The 22892-nt window shown below is 29.8% G+C and overlaps 1 protein-coding gene across 1 annotated transcript in view; it reads left to right on the top strand.

Annotated features, from left to right (window-relative positions):
• The window catches only part of LOC130676198 (mannosyl-oligosaccharide 1,2-alpha-mannosidase IA), a gene marked incomplete in the record, with an annotated part of 416169 nt that overhangs the window by 300029 nt on the left and 93248 nt on the right, over positions 1 to 22892 (top strand).

The following is a 22892-nucleotide window of genomic DNA, read 5'->3' on the forward strand; positions in this document are numbered from 1 at the left end:
TGAAAATTTTTTTCACAAAAGATGGGGCTCAGTACAATCCGACATTGTACCCACACGGAGAAAAAAATATCGCCAGAATGACTATCCAATGTATCCTCAAATGACGTATCGTCAGAATAACGATTCGTATACCTAATTTAGGAATACTCTCATATTAATTTAATAATCTATAGTATCGTTAAAGTAAAGATACGTTTTTGGGTTAGGTTAAGTATTCGCTTATTTAATTTAACAATACGACGAATAGCCTTTGTAACGATATAAAGTTTTGTTGATATAAGTATCTGTATGGCCAGCGTGAGGATCCGTATAGCTAAATTGGCTATACGTATCATCGTTCTCGGTTGCCGGATGCCTAAATACAGAGTTTGCGCAATAGTCATGTCAGCGATTCATAAAATGCCTAAAATAAGGATACGGATCGTCATTTTGACGATCCACTGTGAGGATACTCTGTATAGCTGAATTGGCTATACGGCGTATCGTTAAGTAAGATGACTATACAGCGTATAGCCAGAATAGCGATACGTATACTTAATCTGGCGATATTTTTCTCTCCGTGCAGTCCAATCTCGTTCTTTCCGTGTACACTATTTCACAGCTATAAGTATACCACTTGGTATACCTGTAGCTGTGAAACAGTTAATAGTTACTGTCTCAGATTTAGAGAGTTCTTTGTGTGTGTGTGTGTGTGTGTGTGTGTGTGTGTGTGTGTGTGTGTGTATGTGTGTGACCGGTCGATAATTTTTTAACTAATAAACCGTTTTGGATGGTTAAGGCAGCAATCGAAAGAGCTTGTTGGCCATCAACTTTTCTGAAAATTTCAGATCATTTGATCAAATAGACTCGAAAATATTGGCGAATCACGAAAAAAAAAATTTTATTATTTTTATTTTTTATTGATTTCTCAGAAACTACTTATACGATCAACTTCAAAATCTAATCAGCTCTAGAACTTAATAAAACGCGTCGATTGCCGCCTTAGCCATCTCAATTGGAGTATTCGTTTGAGAGTTATCGCGGGAAAAAGAAATGGTAAAAAACGGTTTTTTGCGAATATCTTCGAAACAACTGAACCAAACAATTTCAAAATTTTATCAGCTCCAGAACTCAATAAAATACGCCGATTGCCGCCTCAACCATTAAAATCGGTCAATTGGTTCCTCAGATATCGTGGGAGAAAGAAATGCTAAAATCGTTTTTTTTATAAAACAATGGAATACAAACGTATTTTCGAGGAGCTCGAAAACAGCGAGAAGTTTTGGGGCTGGCCCGCAGGGTCAACCGATAGACAGATTTTTTTTTTTTTCATGTCACTTTATCGTTTTTAATCTTACTGTTACACTAGTGCTATTGCCAGTGGTTAGTGGAGGAGAAAAAAGAAAAAATAACATTAATTCAAATAAAATAGGACAGCTGAATTGTTCATGAATTATCGGTTTAAGTTTGTTATTAATTACAATTAAACAAAAGGATTTTGATATTGATTTTCAAAAGATTTCTTGCGAAAAAAAATACAAAGCTAACAAAAGAAAAATTAGACCGATTTATTATATTTTTCGAGAGTTATCGTGCTTCCGAAGATTCGTACAGGACAATTGAAAATATTGTTTTTTTTTAGGCTAAAATAATTTATTTTAAATCAATGGAATAATGAATCGACTTAATACCGGGTCGGAATTATTCTTTAATAAACTGTCCTTGTACCAGTATACAATTTAATCCATTTTAGTGTGATCAGAAAAGTATAGAGATGATTCAACGTGACTAAATTAGTCGAAATAATAATTTCGATCGTGAGGCACACACAGTGCGTTCACGCTTGAAGGGTGCAAGTAAATAAATTAATAAAAAAAAAAAAAAAAGTGTTACGAAAATCAAGGAAAATTTATAGTATCGATGTATATTGTCACTAATTATTTTGTAGTTAAAACTTTATTATATTTGCTAATCACTCGATCTTATTTTAAAAGAGCAAAGACAGTAAATGGCCAAAGTATGTTAGCAAACTTCATTAATTAACGCTTAGTAATATAATAATCTATTCTAGCCGATCCGTCGATTTAACTTCCGGCGTCTAGACTTGGCTAATTATAAAATTCGATGAGTATCCAACTAAAACAATAATTAATCCACCCAATTGTGAATTTACCTTCATTTCAGTACTTGTTCACTTTAGAACTTATATATATATATATATATATATATATATATATATATATATATATATATATATATATATATATATAGTTTAGATGTACTCATTCATCCAACAATTTCAAAAGTTTGATTTTAACTTATTTTGCGACTTAACGTTCAATATATATATTAGGGTGGTCGTTAAAAATTAAATTTTCTCAGACGCCCCATAAAAAGCTTCTTTTTAGTAAAAAAATTCGTGGGGAATTTGGTTTTTTCTTTTTAAGTAAAAAGAACACGAGCCTCAGGACGATCAAAGTTCATTTTTCGATACAATCGCGGTTTTTTTTAAATATCTCATGAAATATGCAGATTAAAGAAAAAAATCATAGGAACAATTTTGTAGGAAATTAAATTTTTGACAAAAAAGGTCATCTTCATTTTTTTTATAAAATGTGTATTTATAAAGATATTTTTAAAAAACATTTTTAGATCTTGTCAATTGAGCATTTTAAGGATAACGAATGTGAAAAATAACGTTTTTCCTTAAATATAGACAACTTCGTAACTCGTAACATATCAATCCTTAATACTTGTTGTAGTTTCTATATACTTATAAAAATGTTATTTCCAAAATTTGTAATCCTCAAAACGCTCAATTCACCAGATCTAAAAAAAGTTTTTTTAAAATATCTTCATAAATACACATTCTATAAAAAAAATGAACATGACCTTTTTTGTCAAGAATTTAATTTCCTACAAAATTGTTCCTATGATTTTTTGCTCTAATCTGCATATTTCATGAGATATTTGAAAAAAAACCGCGATGGCATCAAAAAATGAACTTTGATCGTCCTAAGGCACGTGTTCTTTTTACTTAAAACGAAAAATCCAAATTCCCCACGTATTTTTTCACTAAAAAAAAGCTTTTTATGGGGCGTCTGAGAAAATTTAATTTTTAACGACCACTCTAATATATATATATATATATATATATATATACTAAAAGTAATAAAATGCAGGCTTTCTTCCATAGGACTTATAGCTTTAATCTGGCTGAATATTGCAATGGCTTCAAATTAACAATTGTTCCAATTACATAAACACATATATTCGGGTGAACACATATAATGTATGCGTGTTTCATTTATTTGTTGATAGTTTTCCTAAAGTTTCAAATACAGGACAAACTTCGTCATAATATATATGCTGCTTGTGATTACAAATTTAGTTATACATATATATTAATTATAACAAAATACCGAAGTAAATATTATTGTTGAATTTTAGTTATTACTTCAATACTTTAATTCAACGATTTACCATTGAAAACATAAATGTTAAATTTATATAAAAGACAATGATGTCTTTAAAAGTAACTCGAGATGATTAAAATTAAAATGATAATAACCGGAAAAGTATATTGGCAAGTTTAGAAAAAAAAATAAGTAATTTCTTTTGAAACACGCAAGCAATTGTACAAGGTTCGTTTCCTTCACCTTTCAACTTAAAATGAGTTATGCGGGTACTTTTATTGCATGTTATACTTTGCTGTTTTTCCATCTATTTGTATTTTTATATTCAATTTTAACTGTTTCCCGTTTCGTTAAAGCTCAAACAAAGAATAGGATGATTTATTCTATAATAACAACTAATGACAAGGGTAGTTGGGCTCTATTTAGTATTTAATGAGCTATTTTAATAATGTTCAAATTGTACGTACATTTAGTAAAGCGACTGACCTCATATTGTTGTTATTATTATTGTACTATAGTATTTCTGCTGTCATTAAGAGAAACTAATTATTTTAAAATAAGCCCAATGGGCTTAAAACCTTGTATATAATTTACAACTTATTATAAATTTCTATTATTAGTATTTTAGTTCCAATAATGACATCGTTTTTTTCCTTTTTTTTTTATCAAATAAAAATTATAACCAATATATGAATTACACACAAAATGTTTCATAGGAAAAATTACTCAAAAATTTTTAGTAACAGTAAGACACCTCGATATTCTTGAGAATCATAGGCTATACTTCCATATAGGTCACCCCACCGATTGGTCTATAAAAGCCGCAAATTTCGACCTATAACTCGTAAAACTCAAAACAATAGGGAAGACCGGGGTGCTATGGCAAAAATTAGGTACAAAAATTTTTTTTGATTTCCGTCAAGTTATGACCCCTACAATGTTTTTATCACATTTTAAGTCAATATGTGATATATGGGGTAAAATGGACCACCCGAAAAAAAAATTGTAACGATAAAATTATTTTTTTTTAAATTTCCGTTAAGTTAATTTTTTCGTTACAATTTTTTTTTTTTTGAGTGGTCCATTTTGCCCTACATATTACATATTGACCTAAAATATAATAAAACTATTACAGAGGTCATAACTTGACGGAAAATAAAAAAAAAATTTTTTTTATAATTTTTTGGGGAAGGGGGCCTTCGTGCTCCAGAAAAAAAAAATTTTTTTTTCGATTTTTTGCAAAATTTCGACTGATTCTTCTGAAATAGACGGAATATAAACGAATTTGGTGGTCAAAAGCCACAAGAAGAAAAAACCTGCTTAAGGTGGCCTTCGTGCCCCGGTCTCCCCTACATGAAATTCATCGGCGAAGCCGTTTGAGCAATAATTAGTCATGATACGTGCACATAGATGGTGCTCCTGACGATCGTGTATTCGTTGATTTATCATCTATCAATAACTCAGTAAAATTAAATTTACTTAATAATTAATTTTATTTAAAACCGTAAGAAGGACGGTGGCGTGTAGGTCCAACCCATTTATAATTTTATGGTAACTTCAGTGTTAGGTATGAGGCAGGGTGTGATGGAGGTGCCTGACGATTCCACCATCATATCCGGGATGAAACCTAATATTGTTCGGTGTCTAATGAACTTAGTTCGTTAAAGATTGTTATTTGGTAGATTAACGGTACTATTGCACTTAAATTTGCGCGTTTATCTGTGATTGACTAACTAATCAATCACTGGTGTAAATATAAAGTTGTGTACACGTGTCGGGTTTTACACGTTTAACATTAAAAGTGGCGGCTTATACTTCGTCTCCGGTGAAAATCATTATCAAACATCTTAATTACACACTAAAATAAAAGTTCTGTGAAATTTTTGAGAGATTATGAGGGGTGACCTATTCGGGTGTGTAACCGAATTATACTACACGGACCGGCAACCGAAAACGATGTAACGTATCGCCAATTTAGCTATACGGATCCTCACGCTGGCAAAACAGATACCTGTATCAACGAAACTATATATGATTACAAAGGCTATTTGTCGTATTTTTAAATTAAATAAATGAATACTCATCCTAACTTAAATGCATATCTTCAAATTAACGATACTAGAGACTATTACATTAATATGTAAGTATTCTTAAATAAGGTATACGAATCGTTATTCTGACGATACGTCATTTAAGATACATTGGATAATCACTTTGACGATATTTTTCTCTCCGCGTATGTGTACACTGTAAAAAACTCGCGGAGTGAATTAATTTTTAATTATTCACTCCCCTCGGAGTGAAATTCACTCCGCAGAGGAGTTTACGCGGAGTAGATAATATTTTATTACTTTAATCCCTCCGGAGTGAAATTCACTCCGGAGCGGAGTTTTGTACATATTATTAATAAAAAATAACTCCACTCAATAAACTCGAAGTAAAAACTCGCGTATGACATAATTGATCAGCTGATACGCACACACATACGCACACACGTATTTAGACACACACACACGCACTCGCTCACACACGCACGCACACATTTGCACACACACGCACACATTTACACACACGCACACATTTGCACACACACACACACACACACACACATACACACACACACACACACACACACACACACACACACACACACACACACACACACACACACACACGTACGCGCACACACACACTCGTACGCGCACTCACGCACACGCACTGTTTAACAGTTTAATATAAATTCATTTAAATGTTAAAACTCCAGACCGGAGTTAATTGCACTGACCGAAAGGTTATTTTGGTTCAAAGAGAATTATCTTGAGTCAAGAGAATATTTAGGAAAATGGAATAAATCTTGGTTGAAGAAAATTTTCTCTTAATTTTGATTATTTTGATTCAAAAAGTTATTTTTTCGACCCAAATGGGTTAAAGTTTGAAGTTAAAAATATATGATTTTAGTTCAAGAAGAAAAAATAATTAAAGAAAGTAAATTGTTTTTGAAATTAGTATTTTGAATTTCTTCATTTATGTATATAGAATATTTTATTCTATGAAATTTAACTTCTCTACGTAAGGAGTCAGATTTCTTAAACCAACTAGTGGCTATTACTTGAAACAAAAATAAAAAAAATTCAAGTCAAGAAAATCAAGCTCTTGGTTTTTTTCCATAGCAGCATTCGGATAACAGGAGCACTCGGGTCTATGCAGCTTCTTTACTTCGGACACTACTTTGTGTATACACGTAGACGCCCGAAGATCCCAAAAAAATGAAACGAGTCTGTTCAGCGCTGACGCCGTATATGTGCAATTATATATTACACACCAATATTCTAATAGTATTAGTTTATTAATTACACAATTAACTAATTCATATACATCGATTGTTTTGAATTGAAGTGTTCGGTAAAAATGTGAGTTATTAGTCATCATATCTGGTGTTTTTTCCTGATTTACGTTAAGTTAAATGGTGTCGTTTCAATCACAAAAAAGTAAGTTAATTATTATTTATGCTGTTTTTAATCACATCAGATAGTCACGTTTGTTATCATTTCTGATCCTAAATTTATATAAAATTGTTTCCTTTTTAGTGTGGTATATATCATGCAGTTGATGCTGTCGATGAAGCCAGGATAAATAACCTAACCTTTCATTTATTTTTGTAACAAAGAAAAAAAATTTTTATTGTAATAAAGAATCAAAATATATTTTGATGATTAATTGTATATACTCCGAAAATTGAATTTTTAATAAAAACAATTAATTTAAAATTGAACTGAATTATTGTATTTTAAAATAAAAGTATTTTTTATTTTACGTTAATGTATAATTTAGTTTTAAAATGAGTTTTTTATTTTTTTAATCTAAAATTAATTGTTTTCAGATAAAGTCTACATTTATTTTAAACTAAATGTTATGAAATCTTTAAATAAATCAATTTTTACTTGGAGTAAGTTAAATGTGCCTCCGTTTAAAAACTCGATGTATCGAAATGAATCGATATCGACTACATTCGAGAGAACGATGTTTTTAGAATGAGTTGGTATCTTCTAAAACCAAGAGCTAAATTTTCTTGAGCCAACCAAGTTGTTTTCTTGTTCGGAGAAACTAAAAACATTTAAAGCAAAAATTTATATTTTTAAATCAAAAGTGAATTTCTTTATTGAAGAGCTTTATATACTCTAATTAAAAAAAAAAAATCGGTCTGTCAGTTGACCCTGCGGGCCAGCCCCAAAACTTCCCGCTGTTTTCGAGCTCGTTGAGCTCGAAAACATTATTGTGAATATATTTTCGAGCTCTTCGAGCTCGCAATTACTTTTGTATGCCATTGTTTTGTAAAAAACCATTTTTTAGCATTTCTTTCTTCCACGATATCTCGCGAACGAATTAACCGATTTTGATGGTTGAGGTGGCAATCGACGCGTTTTATCAAGTTCTAAAGCTGGTCGAATTTTGAAATTGATTTATTCAGCCGTTTTTGAGAAATTTCAAAAAAACCAAGGAAAAAATTTTTTTTGAATTCTTTCGTCAACGGTTTCTCTTGAACGAATGAACCGATTTTGATGGTTGAGGTGGCATTCGACGCGGCTTATAGAGTTTTAGAGCTGATTAGATTTTGGAATAAATCCATCGAGCAAATTAAAAGTTATCCAAATAAAACATTTTCGAAAAAATTTTATTTTTGAAATATCTCTGAACGCACCCTACCGATTAAGTTCAAATTTCTACGGCCTCAAGACATTAACAAGCCGCGTCGAATGACACCTCAACGATCAAAATCGGTTCATCCGTTCAAGAGTTATGAATATTTACATACATACATACGTACGTACGTACGTACGTACGTACACACATACATACACTCGGACATCATCGTGAAATTAGTCAGGATAGCTTCTTAGGACCTCGAAACGTCGACATCTGATGGAAATTCGATTTTCATAAATCGGACCGAAACCAATAACTTCCCGAATTTTTGAAAATTTACAATTTTCTTAGCGGGAAGTTAAAAATTTTTTTACCAAGAGAAAATTTTTTCAAACAAGAAAAGAGGATATTTTAATTTAAGAATTTATTTTTGGAAACGATTTTCTTCTTGAACCAAAATTTCCTTTTTCTCTGTGTGGGAGTGAAATAAAATCCGCTTCACTCCGCAATCACTCCGCTAAAAAAAAAACTCTCAATTCACTCCGCATGCGGAGTGATTTTTTTTAAAACTCCGGAACTCTGAGTGGCGGAGTGAATGCGGAGTGAATTCGGATTTAATTTCAATCCGAATTCACTCCGGATTTTTTACAGTGTATTAATAATTTTTAATAAAATTTTAATGAAATGTAGTTTAAGTGATAAATATTTTTACTATACCATACAAAAATATTTCTGACTTATAAAAGTTTTCAAATTCAAGGTCGTTCGGAAATATTCGCCTTTTTTCACACAAAAAAAAAAAAGTTATCTCAATTCAAGAAAATATATTGGAAAGCAAACGTTTTCTGGAACCAAGTCAAGATTTTCTTGAGCTAAAAGAATTCGTCTAGTTCAGAGGAAATTTCTGCTTTCTCCGAGGAAATTGCGGTTTTCGAAAAACTATTTGTAAATCAAGAATATTCACTTTCAGTTGAGGATTTCTTTTTTCTGTGCATTCATTCCAGTACTGATACACGGAGAAAAATATTGGCTCAAAACTTACCGATAGATATTTAATACGCCGTGAAACGTGTTTTAAATGACCACAAAAAACTATAGTTTCGCTTATGGCCTTAACCATAGAACGCATTTAATATGTGTTAAAATAATACACTTGTAACACACTTGGTTTTAGAGAGCGAAGTCGAAACACACTGATCGAAGTATTTATTTGAGCCAAATAAGATTTATTAATAGTTAATAAATGATTTATTAAATGAGATTTATTTGAGCCAAATAAATATTTCTTAATAGTTAATAAATGGCTTATTTGAATAGCAAGAAATGAAACATGAAGTTAATTAAGCAAGGTTATGACAAATAATTTATAGGGCTGTTTACTTTTATTTTTTTTAAAGAAAATAATGTACACAATTAATTTGAATTGAGGATAAAAATTATCATACAAAACATATAAAAAAACAAAAAATTATAATAAATCGCCACTAACGGTCACAGTTATTCCATTCGAGGTTATAAACATAAAGTGGCACGGTAGTCAAATATCGCAGTGATGTTCACTCAAATATAAGATTTATTAACTATTAATAAATCTATATTTGAGGCGAACAAATGCTTATTTCAGCCAAATAATGCTGAAAAACTGTTTCAAATAAATACATTTATTAATATCAAATAAATACTTCTATCAGTGCAGGAAGTGAAGCATCCAAAAAATACTATGCTCATACGAAAAATTGTTATACTCTATCACAATATTTACTAAGGCGCGAGAAACTTATCGATAAGCTTTAATAACAATTATTAATTTCATACATTACAATAATTGTGATGCGTAGTAATAATTTTTTATAAGAGCATAATAACTTTTTGGATGATTCACTTCCCGAGTCAAAATATCAATCGTAGATTGAACATACAAGACGTTGAAAACGTAAATTCAACCTTTGAAGACGTAAATAGTCGTAAAACGTATTTAAGACGTAGTTGACGTACGAAAACATAAATGAGACTTGCGTAATCGTAAATCGTAGATACAACCTGTCAAGACTGACAATAAAAAAATTAAACTATATCGAAAACATTTTTGTCTACAAGCTTCTGTAAGACCCAAAAAAGATCGAGAAACTGAGCATCAGTAGGGTTATCTCCTGCCAGGCCCAAAATATTTTTCTACAGCTGCTAAGAATTTTTATTTCCTGTCTTTAATTTTAATTTAAATTTTGACTCGGGTTCCTGTGTCAAATTTGGTCGACAGCATAATAAAAATTGGTAGGTTTCGAGCCAACATTTTTCTCCGTGTAGGTTAGAATAAATTAGCGAGCATCTCTGTATGTATAACATCTTGTCAATTATCTTTTGTATTATGCTTCTAGATATGTATTTAAATGCTCATAAAATTTTTGATAAATTTAGAAGATGGGCTGTTTCTATTATTGATTTATTTTAGAAAATTAACATGCTTATATTTTGTTGTTACCAAGTGATTGCATGTATGTTGAGCTATTGATTGCACCCAACCCTTTTTTTTTAACTTTCTTTTAATTAAAATTTTTTTCTAAATTTATTGCCTTATTTTATATTTTACGAATATTTTACCAAACATTCTAATTAAGTATACTCAGTTAAGATGCAGCTGGTAAAAATTTATAAAATAAAAGTTAATCTGATGCTTTCTGAAATTACACTGCACTTTATTAATTCCATAATTCCTTACTGTTGTCATACGACTATTGCTATATTAATTTTCCCATAAATTTTTGTTATAAAAAATACCGCAAAATTTTCTGAGTGGTGCAAAATAATATATACTCCAACCTTATTTTTAACGTTCATGTGTAAGGTAGCAATAATAAAACAAAAAGAGGATAACTAAAAATAAGCGAAAAAAAAACCCTTTTTGGCACAAGCTGTAACATAATCTGTCCACTACGTAAATCATGGATTGTTCCGGTAAATTTTGATAATAATCCATAGAAAATCGCCGGCAAATCCACGTGTCGATTATTGCGTCGGATTGAACGATCTCCTATACCATTTTATAATTTAATCGTGTCGAATAGCCAGAGAAAGAGGATAAAAGTATAAGTACGAAATATATATATACATATATATTCATGCTCAGTTAATAAATCTTTCGATGACCATCAGACCGGAAACTATGGCTCAAGGAATTAATTAAGATTCTGACATACTTTATTATACGTAAATTAATTATATTAAAATAGAAAATAAAAAGAAATTTAATAGAATAGTGTTTTAATACCTTTGAAATGTATAGTTAATTTTTATTATTAAATATAGAAGTCAATAAATGTCCGGAGAAAAGTATGAGTCGGAAGCAGTTTGCAAGTAAAAAGGTCTAGTCTTTAAAATGACCATTTTACACATAAAGAAAAGGGAGTGGTTCTTATACTTTAACGATCCATATTCCTTTACTACACAGTGTACATTAAAAATTCAACTGCTTACGGTCGTCGTAGTCATCGTCGTTTCCGTTGTCCGTAGAAATACATAACAAGTCACTAAGAAAATGGGAGTCGTGTGAACCCTTGTAACGTTATTACTACACTCATTTTCACATCTCTACGCGTTATTCTACCCTTTTACAACGTGAATTTTATTATCATTTTTATCTATACATAATACATGGACATAAATATATTTTTATAACTTCTTATTAAAAAACTTTTTTTCCATTGATTTTTCTTTTCTCTTTTATTCTTTACTCAGTGTAACGTTTGACGACGACGTCGTTTTCGCTTTGTGAGTTTAGCCTCTAATCTTAATGAAAACGAAAGAAACTGGGTTAACGAGTCAGGTTTAAAGAAAATAAAATAAAATTTTTTGTCAAAGTGTCGCGTTAAGTGCCAAGCAAAATTCTAAGATTGCTTTAGCTTTAGTCTGTGTATGTATACGATGAGAGTGGAGATTAGTTTGATAGGAAGTGGATGGGATATGCAGGTACTAGAGAAGAGATATTTCTAGTTACAATGCTTGGAGGATTATTGTTACTGTATGCATCGTACATATCTATATATATATATATATATATATATATGTATTATTTGACCCGGTATCCTTCTATAATATCATCTGCTCTCAACTCCTCTTCACATTCTTCGTTCTTGGTTTCTATATATACATTTTGATCCTCTCTTGGGAGCTGCAGTACTATACAATACAATTGTCATGTGACCGTACAAGAATAATATTCAAATGTCGTGTATCTTTATTGTAAAAAGTAAGGAATAAAAAAATGTATAAGAAATTTGTGAGCAAAAGCCATTTCTTCAATCAGTGTACTCTTAAGACTCATAAAAAATATGTATTTGTGCTATTGTATCCAGTATTACGATTATAAAAGAAAAGTACATGGATCTATGTTTGCATTAAATATATATATAAAGATATATATGCATGTATTTTTTTATTTGAGAAAATGTAAATGTTTAATTTGCATAAAGATTGTAATTTTATATTTTTTTATCAATATAAATTATAGAAAAAAATAAAAGTTGTACTTTACATTAAAATAATATTTGTAGATATTTTAATGAGTAAATTTGTTATGAAAATTTTAGTGGATATTTTTGTAAAAACTAATAATTAAAATAATAATTTCCTTGACATTGTAAAAAGAGAACAAAGGACCGGACACGAGGCACTCTGTGGCTGTTAATTTATCCTAGTGGCGACGAATTCACAGAACTAAGACACACAACTGTCAGATGAGGAGACTAGAGTAAAAGTAAAGGGATAAATATGGCAGCGAGAAAGAGAGAGAGAGAGAGAGAGAGAGAGAGAGAGAGAGAGAGAGAGAGAGAGAGAGAGAGAGAGAGAGAGAGAGAGAGAGAGAGAGAGAGAGAGAGAGAGAGAGAGAGAGAGAAAGCCTAATATGGTGGAAAGGGGACTGCGGTTGGGGAAGCTGAGAATGAACTAACTCGCGAAATCGGACAATCCAAAGACGGAAATCACCGATTACTAGCATGAGAATTAGTGGTTACTCCGCAAAGCGAATTTCTACTACTCGTTGAGAGATAGTCACTATTCTGCAAGATTTAACCACGAGATGAGAAACTAACAGTGATCATTATACATTGGTATTAAAACTATTATTTTTTGCCGCTAAATATCAAAAGTTCACCATCATACATTAACTACTAAAAATAAAATTATTGGATAGATTATTTATGTACTTATTTATTTATTTTTTTCATAATTACATACTTCAAAGGTTGTATAAAATGTTACACGTTTTTACTTTTCCTGATTAAATTTATTTGCATTATGAAATTAATTCAGATTTTAATATAAGGGATTTTAAAATATACTCATTTACTTAATGGACACTTGATCTCTATGACAATTATAGTATATACAACTTCTTTTTACGATTTTCGTATCATTATTAAAAAAATAAAAATAAATGAATAAACCTAAAAAATGGTTGATCCCGGGACCTAGCTCAAAAATTTCTCGTTATTTCAATTCAATAATTTTAGAAAAAAAATAGTTTTTAAACTTTTAACTGTTATTCTTAAAGGGCTATTCATAAATTACGTAAGTAAATTTTAGGCAATTTTGATATCCCTCTCCCCTGAAATAAGCAATAGTAAGATTTTTCATTTGGACCCCCCCCCCCTATCTTAATATTACTTGAAAATACTAAAGAAAAAATTAGAGTGTTGTAAATCCTGAAAAATGTTTACATAATGAAGAATTATTTATTTGATGTACAATCTATCTTTAGAACACTGTTGGATTCTCTGTACAAAAATCAATCTTTATTCTTATATATACTATATTTAATTATTTCTCTTTACTAAATATTCTGTTCGAAATATTATTTCGAACAGTGTTGCATTTAAGTAGTATATATATTTAAGTTGAGTTCAAAATGTGTATATGTTTACTTAAGGAAAGGAAAGCTAGCATGGATCAAATTTTATGACCTTAGGTACTTGAGTCGACGAGAGATTGAGCCTCATGTTCCAAGTAAATGCAAGGCAATATGTTTTTCTTCATTTGCACTCATATATATATATTTTGAACTTAGAGATCGTTGTCATACAAAAAGAAGAGAGGTTGTTGGACCTCAGTGTTGAATAATATTAAAAGAACAAGTTAGTCTAAGCTAAATCTCTTACGAGTGAAGACATACCCTAGAGCGCGTACACGGAGAAAATTTTATGGTAAAAGTTACCATCAAGTTATAGTACAATTTTTAAACTGAATTATATGATTGATAATATCATTTAAATTATTAAATAAACAATCTGAATGGTAGTGTCTACCATCTGTATGGTAAAGTTTACAATTATTTATGATAATCAGAAATTATAACTGTTATTATCTAAAATAATTACTACTATTATAAAAAATCGTAATTCTTAATAACCTGATGGTAATGGTTACTATCAGCCAAAATAATGATGACCATCTAAGCTAATAAAAAATTAAAATATAAACGTTATCGTCAGACGCTTGTCTATGTGTAATTTGATTAACTGGGGAAGTGATTAATTTCACACACACACACACACACACACACACACACACACACACACACACACACACACACACACACACACACACACACACACACACACACACACACACACACACACACACACACACACACACACACACACACACACACACACACATGCATATATCTGCGCATGTGCACATGCACGCACACATGTACATAAATACGGGGTCGCACACTTACCCGCACACATGCGCACATTTACCCCACACATGCGCACACTTACCCCCATGCACGCGCACACTTACCCCACACATGCGCACACTTACCCCACACATGCACACATTTACCCCACACATGCGCACACTTACCCGCACACATGCCGCATACACATGCACACGGTTGCGCGCACACCCGCACGACCACATGTACACACACGTGCACACATATACCCCACACGTACACACGCACACTCACGCGAGCACACACACATTCTTAGTTAAGAATTTTTACAACTTTGAATGGTAAGTGTTACCATCTTCTATTGTAAAAATTATAATTTTCAATAATTAAAATTAGCATTTTCGATAGTAACCGTTACCATCATCAATTGTAACCATTACAATCTTTAATAGTTATAATTAGCATTTTCAATAGTAACCGTTATCATCATCAATTGTAACTGTTATCATTTTTAATAGTAAAACTAATCATTTTACCGGTGATAAAATGCTATTACCATTTTAGATGGTTAATATTACAAATTTTGTATTGTAAATAGTAACATTAAATTTTCTCCGTGTATTTTAATAAAATATATAATATTCATTTGTTTAATAAATTGATTTGTTTCATTCACGATTACCATACCTAAATTCCCAGCAAACACAAAATACTTTATACAACACATGCCTGATTATCGCGACTTATCATATCTGCAAAGCAAACCCTAAATGACCGTTTACCGATCGGTGGCTAACCCTTCGTTACACGCGCTATACGAGGATTCCCCGCACAACTCTACTCAACCTAATAGAGTTAGCGTGAATACGAGTGAGACACTAGAGAAAGCGCGTATAACGGAAGGTTAATAATACGTCAAAAAGAAAACGGCGTCCCATGTTCCTCAACAGCGTGTGTTTATGGGGTCATAAACAACCGCATTGGAATCCATAAACACATTCCTCAAAAGTCATTATCGACCATTCTCAAAAGCAAACTCTACACAGAAAAAACAGTGAACTTGAATCAAGGAAAATATTCTTGATTCAAGAAATTTTTTTTGATCGATTTGGAAAATAAAAATTTACTTGCCCCAAGTAAACAATTATCTTCAAATTTTTATCTTGAATCAAAATTTTATTTCTCACGTCAACATATTTTTACGGTTAAATCAAAAAATTTTCACTTGTTCCAAGAGTTTATATTTCTTAAAGTAAGAGATATTTATTTTGGAGCAAGATACATTATTTTTTTGTAGCAATATTGCATTTTTTTGGTTAAAGAAAATAAAATTTCTCGGAACAAGTGCTATTCTTTTTCACACAAGTATTTTTGTATTCTCCGATCAAGAAAACAAAAGTTGCTCAAGCCAAGAGAAAAAATTTCTTGGGAGAAAAGATCGACATGGAGAAGGGGAAGGTCACCGGTGCTAGACAGCAGCAGCGGAAGTAGTTCGGTGCTCGCCACGAGATCGCGCCTACGACATGTAGTGTCCCTGGTAAGATATTTATTTCAGAAGTGTTATATTCCAAATTTCATTACGATTTTATTCGAGTACTCTTCTATCATTTGACAGAACTACAAGTATCCTTTTGAATTGTACTATAGTATATCCTATAATGCATCATGACTTTAATATTTATTATTAAAGTTTACTTGAAATTCAAGTCTTGAATAATTTTGCTCGGAAAAAAAAAAAAAAAACAAAAAATTACGTTTTAGGTAAAAAAAAAAAGAATTAACACGTCAACCCGTCGGAGAGAGAATACATTTTTGACTAAGAAAAATTTAAGTCTTTATTGAAGAAGCAAACTTTGGAGCACGAAATTTTGTTTTCTTGGCTCAAGCAACTTTTATTTTCACTTAAGCAATTTATTTTTCGGAGCAAGAGAATTTTTTTCTTGGGCCAAGAAAAAATCTCTTGGCCCAAGAGTTTTTTTTTTCAATCAAGACGTTTATTTTTTGGAGCAAGAAAATTTTTTCCTTGGGCCAAGAAATTTTTTCTTAGCCCAAGTTAACTTTTTTTCGTTCAAAACTTTGATTTTTTGGAGTAAGAAATTTTTTTTTTGGGGCAAGAAAAAGTTTTTTGGCCGAAGTTAAACTTTTTTTCGTTCAAAACGTTGATTTTTTGGCAAGAAATGACTTATTTTCTTTAGCCAAGAATTTTTTTTCTTAAACCAAGAAATTTTCAATTTCGCTTTAAAAATAAATTTTTTTGGAGCAAGAGAATTTACTGTCTTGAACCAAAACAAAGTTTTTGAATCAAATGTTTTACTTTTATTGAATCAAGAAAGAAAATTCGGAAGACAATTTTTTTCTTGAACCAAGTTAACTGTTTTTTCTGTGTACTATTATCACTAAAGCAAATAATCTCGACACTAAATATATTCAAAATGAGTAGTACAATCAATCTAACAACTTTGATATCAGTGTCTACGTATAAATACGTTGGTTATTTTTTATTAATTGAAACAAATACGAAATGAGTGGTGAGAGAAATCAAGAATACTAGTATCATATAGAACCCCACTTGCTATGCAATGTACTATAAAACTGATTTTAAACGCAATAATCGAACTAAAAAAATAATTTTTTTAATTCATTTAATATATTAAATTTGACTTATACGTTTCAAAAGCGAAAAATTTAGAACCAAAATATGGACTACTAATGAAAATTACAAAAAAAAATTTTTTTTTTTCTTAATTTTGATTAATTTTTCAAAGGTAATTAAAAATAAAACTTAAAATTTTTTACATCTTATGTAATTTTTAAAGTAAGCTTAGCTTTGCAAACGAAAAATTTAAAAAAAATGAAAAATTGAAGTATCTCATCTCAATACCATCTCTCCTACATTTTGTTTATATCACTATAAATTTCTGATATTAATAGTAAAATTAAAAAATAATTCTTAAGAAATTTATATAATTAAGTATAAATTGTCATTTTCATTGTCAGTAAATAGTTAGAGTTAAAATAATGATAATAGTTAATTAGTCAGCACAATAAAAGGATTGGCAAACAAGCCATTAGCGAGTTTAAAAGTACTTGGAAACAAAAGTACAGCGGCAATTGGCGTATTACTTATTGAGCCATTGAATGCCGAGTTCTAGCGACTAAACGAAACTCAACTAGAAGTCGATGCTTTGAAGCAACGGCACTTTTTTTTTTCTTTTTTTTTTTTGACATTTTATTCAGTAAATTGCGGTCACGAAAAGTCACCAATAATAATTTCTATTAACTATATAAAGAGAAGAGATTCATTAACTGGCAAACTATATTCACACTTTATAAGCTTTTCATTTTTCATCCGTTCCTATAACTTTTTTTTTTCTTCACTCATTTTTTTTCTCTCAACTAGTAAAGTTCCTCTTTCCGAATATCTTCTAGTACAAAAATCCATTGTATCGTATAGTCTATTGTACTTGGGATTTTCGCGATTATAAAAGTTGGTGACTAAAGGATAAAAAGAAAAAGGACATTATTATTTTTTTTTCGTTATTATTATTATTATAATAATTTTTTTTTCTATTGCTCTTCTTTACTTAAAGTACAAAGCTTGCTCTAAGCGTGTGTATATAGTATATAATGGTACTCACTTGGTTTCGTTATTATTACATTCTAGCAGTGGAAAATGGAAATTTAATACACCGACTCACTCCTAACGCCCAGGTGATAACAATGCCGAGGCCCTCGCGGGAAAAAAATATCGCCGTGAGCGAGAACAAAAAACTCAACTCGTGTAGTGTGGAAATATACAGTAAAAGAAAAAGTAATAGAGAGAAAAAGACCGGAAAAATGAGAACAAACGAGCCAAGTACAAGTATATTTTGTACGATTTGTTTTATTCTTTGTTATATAATTATTCTATATTATTTTAGTTTTTTTTTTTTATGGATAAAAAAGACAACGATTTATTTTATTAACCTGAAAAGATTTTCATGAACTTAATTAATGAGTTATGAATTCATTCGCTTTTGTAATTTTAATTATTTATGTTGCCGTGACAGTTTAATTGTATAAATATTTAAAATTGACAAGTGATTAGTTCTTATTCTATTGAAATAATTATTATTTCAAACAATGACAAGGGATAATGTTTCCGTTTTTACAGCATAATTTTGATAATGAATTATTCAAACAATAATTTACTATTTAAAACGGAAATACGATGTTTTATTTTTAAACATTTTTTAACAAGTGTCAAATTTGCTTAATTGCACTGACCAAAAGGTTATCTTGGTTCAAAGAGAATTATCTTGAGTCAAGAGAATATTTAGGAAAATGGAATAAATCTTGGTTGAAGAAAATTTTCTCTTAATTTTGATTATTTTGATTCAAAAAGTTATTTTTTCGACCCAAATGGGCTAAAGTTTGAAGTTAAAAATATATGATTTTAGTTCAAGAAGAAAAAATAATTAAAGAAAGTAAATTGTTTTTGAAATTAGTATTTTGAATTTCTTCATTTATGTATATAGAATATTTTATTCTATGAAATTTAACTTCTCTACGTAAGGAGTCAGATTTCTTAAACCAACTAGTGGCTATTACTTGAAACAAAAATAAAAAAAATTCAAGTCAAGAAAATCAAGCTCTTGGTTTTTTTCCATAGCAGCATTCGGATAACAGGAGCACTCGGGTCTATGCAGCTTCTTTACTTCGGACACTACTTTGTGTATACACGTAGACGCCCGAAGATCCCAAAAAAATGAAACGAGTCTGTTCAGCGCTGACGCCGTATATGTGCAATTATATATTACACACCAATATTCTAATAGTATTAGTTTATTAATTACACAATTAACTAATTCATATACATCGATTGTTTTGAATTGAAGTGTTCGGTAAAAATGTGAGTTATTAGTCATCATATCTGGTGTTTTTTCCTGATTTACGTTAAGTTAAATGGTGTCGTTTCAATCACAAAAAAGTAAGTTAATTATTATTTATGCTGTTTTTAATCACATCAGATAGTCACGTTTGTTATCATTTCTGATCCTAAATATATATAAAATTGTTTCCTTTTTAGTGTGGTATATATCATGCAGTTGATGCTGTCGATGAAGCCAGGATAAATAACCTAACCTTTCATTTATTTTTGTAACAAAGAAAAAAAATTTTTATTGTAATAAAGAATCAAAATATATTTTGATGATTAATTGTATATACTCCGAAAATTGAATTTTTAATAAAAACAATTAATTTAAAATTGAACTGAATTATTGTATTTTAAAATAAAAGTATTTTTTATTTTACGTTAATGTATAATTTAGTTTTAAAATGAGTTTTTTATTTTTTTAATCTAAAATTAATTGTTTTCAGATAAAGTCTACATTTATTTTAAACTAAATGTTATGAAATCTTTAAATAAATCAATTTTTACTTGGAGTAAGTTAAATGTGCCTCCGTTTAAAAACTCGATGTATCGAAATGAATCGATATCGACTACATTCGAGAGAACGATGTTTTTAGAATGAGTTGGTATCTTCTAAAACCAAGAGCTAAATTTTCTTGAGCCAACCAAGTTGTTTTCTTGTTCGGAGAAACTAAAAACATTTAAAGCAAAAATTTATATTTTTAAATCAAAATTGAATTTCTTTATTGAAGAGCTTTATATACTCTAATTAAAAAAAAAAATTTTTTTTACCAAGAGAAAATTTTTTCAAACAAGAAAAGAGGATATTTTAATTTAAGAATTTATTTTTAGAAACGATTTTCTTCTTGACCCAAGAATTCCTTTTTTTCTGTGTGTCGAATTTTATAATATCCATGAGAAAATTAAAGATATTGATTGAAAAAGCCTCAAATTAAATTATCAACGTTATATATATTAGACCGGTTCAAAAAAATCGACTATTTTTTTTTTCAAAACCCGCAGTGAAATATCTTCCTAGTCATGAAAAAAGAAGCCTGTGGAAACGGGAGGTCTTGATATCAATTTTGAAACGTCGCTCATCGTAAATTTCTATTTTACGTTCAAATAACATAAAAAAAAATTTTTTAACTTTGGAATTTTACAACTCATTTTGGAATTAACATATCGGGGTGAGAGACACATATTTTTGAAGGAAATTGAGCGCTCTAAATAAATTGTCTCTTACGTTTTTTCTCTAAGTCTACTCCTTTAAAAGTTATTTGAGTTTAAAGTTTAACATGTAATCAATTTAACCTTTTTTTCTTAAATTGTGGTATAATAATAAAACTCATCTTCGAAAAAAATTATTTTACAATTTTTAAATGGTATAGATAATAGCTTTAAGAGGATGTGCCATCTATTCTCTTTCTCACATACATGTGAACTAACGGAACTGTCCTTGTTGCACTTACTTTAGCAAATGGAAATTTCAAATGAGCCATTTCAGATATAAACTGCAATTTCCGAACGAGAAACATTTCATGCGATAAATAATAAGTTTACGCATCGAATGACATATTTCGTTTAATAATTTGAGTCTTTACCTGTGAAAACGGTTCATTTGAAAATCACCTGGTACACTCTCTTAATGTAATATACATAAAGAAAAATTACATTTCACATCATTGGTGGACACGAAGGCAAAAAAAAAAATTTTTGTGGGGCAGAGAGGCCTCCCTCCAAAAAATGATATTTTTTTTTTTTTTTTTTTTTAAATTGTTTTCATTATTAAGAATATATTTCTTTCTCTTGACAACTATTTTCGGTTTTATAATACTCAAGAAAAATTTTTTTAAGTGTAATAAAATCGTTTCCCCTCGATTAGCTTAATTACTAATTGCTATTTAATAAAAAAAAACAATTCTGTATTTCTTATTTATCATTATTTTGAACCCAAAAAACGTGTTTTTTGATTTTTTAGATTGCAGATTATTTTGCATTATTTAAAATATTTTATCAATAAAACAATAAAATATTATTTTCGAATATTTTTAGTGGCCAAATTTGCCCCAGCTATAACAAATCAGCCGAAAAATGGATTAATGTATTATATTTTATTTAATTTGACGATAAAAATATAAAAGAATCATTTTTTAAAAATTTTCGGCTGGTCCATTTTGCCCTAGGTGTCATGGGTAAGGCTAAAAATGCGGAATTATATCAAATTTTTTTTAATTTAACGATAACAATTTGAAAGAATCATTTTTTCAGGATTTTCGGCTGATCCATTTTGCCCCAGGTGTCATGCGTAAGGCCAAAAGTGCGCAAATATATCGGATTTATACTAATTAGACGAAAAAAAAAAATTTTTTTTTTTTCATAAAATTTTGAGGGTGCCCCGTTTTGCCTACCCTACCCCGTTTTGCCCCCCCCCCCCCCTTCCCCTAAATATATATACTGACACAGTTTTTACTAGTAAACAGTGAATAGTTACTATTTCAAATTTAAGAGAACGGATTTTCCGAGGCATAACAGAATGCTTCGAAAATTTTTGATAAAAATAATTCGACTGTTGTAAGGTTATAATAATTTTTGAAGTAATAGAAAATACTCAAAGTAAAACGAGATACCTAAAGATAAAAAATTAAAAGAAAATGAAAAAAATTATTTTGTCTTGCCTCGATAAAAATTTTTTTTATTCAAAATGGCATTAAAGTATTTACAATAACTTAAAACACTAAAAAAAGTTATTAAATTTTTGTAAGTTTTGTTTCGCTTTTCTTCACAGTAAAGTTTTTTTTTTTTTCAAAAATTTTAAAAGGCAATATCTTCAAGTGAAATATCGGATTATTAGGGTCATAGTTCCAATTTCTTTATCATCAGGTCTTTTCTTTTTTCTTTTGTAAAGAAACCACAGATTGTTCACAAGAGAAGAAAATATACGAAACAAAATGAAGGAACAAAAGTCAAGTGTATTTGTGTGTTTCGTTAAAACTAGTCACAAAAAGTTCTCGGGTGTTTTAGGGTGTCGTAACAAAAGTCTCGAGAAGCAAAAAAAAAAAATAACTACATTTCACTTGATAAAAAAAATTTAGTATTGTTGGCTGTAAATGTTATTAAAATGCAAATGTACGATATCAGTGTTTTTTAAATACTTAAATTATTAATAAATACACAGAAAAAATCAGTTAACTTGAATCAAGGAAAATATTCTTGATTCAAGAATTTTTTTGATCGATTCAGAAAATAAAAATTTACTTGCACCAAGTAAATAATTATCTTCAAA

Source organism: Microplitis mediator, chromosome 10, assembly GCF_029852145.1.
Source record: "Microplitis mediator isolate UGA2020A chromosome 10, iyMicMedi2.1, whole genome shotgun sequence".
Lineage (NCBI taxonomy): Eukaryota > Metazoa > Arthropoda > Insecta > Hymenoptera > Braconidae > Microplitis > Microplitis mediator.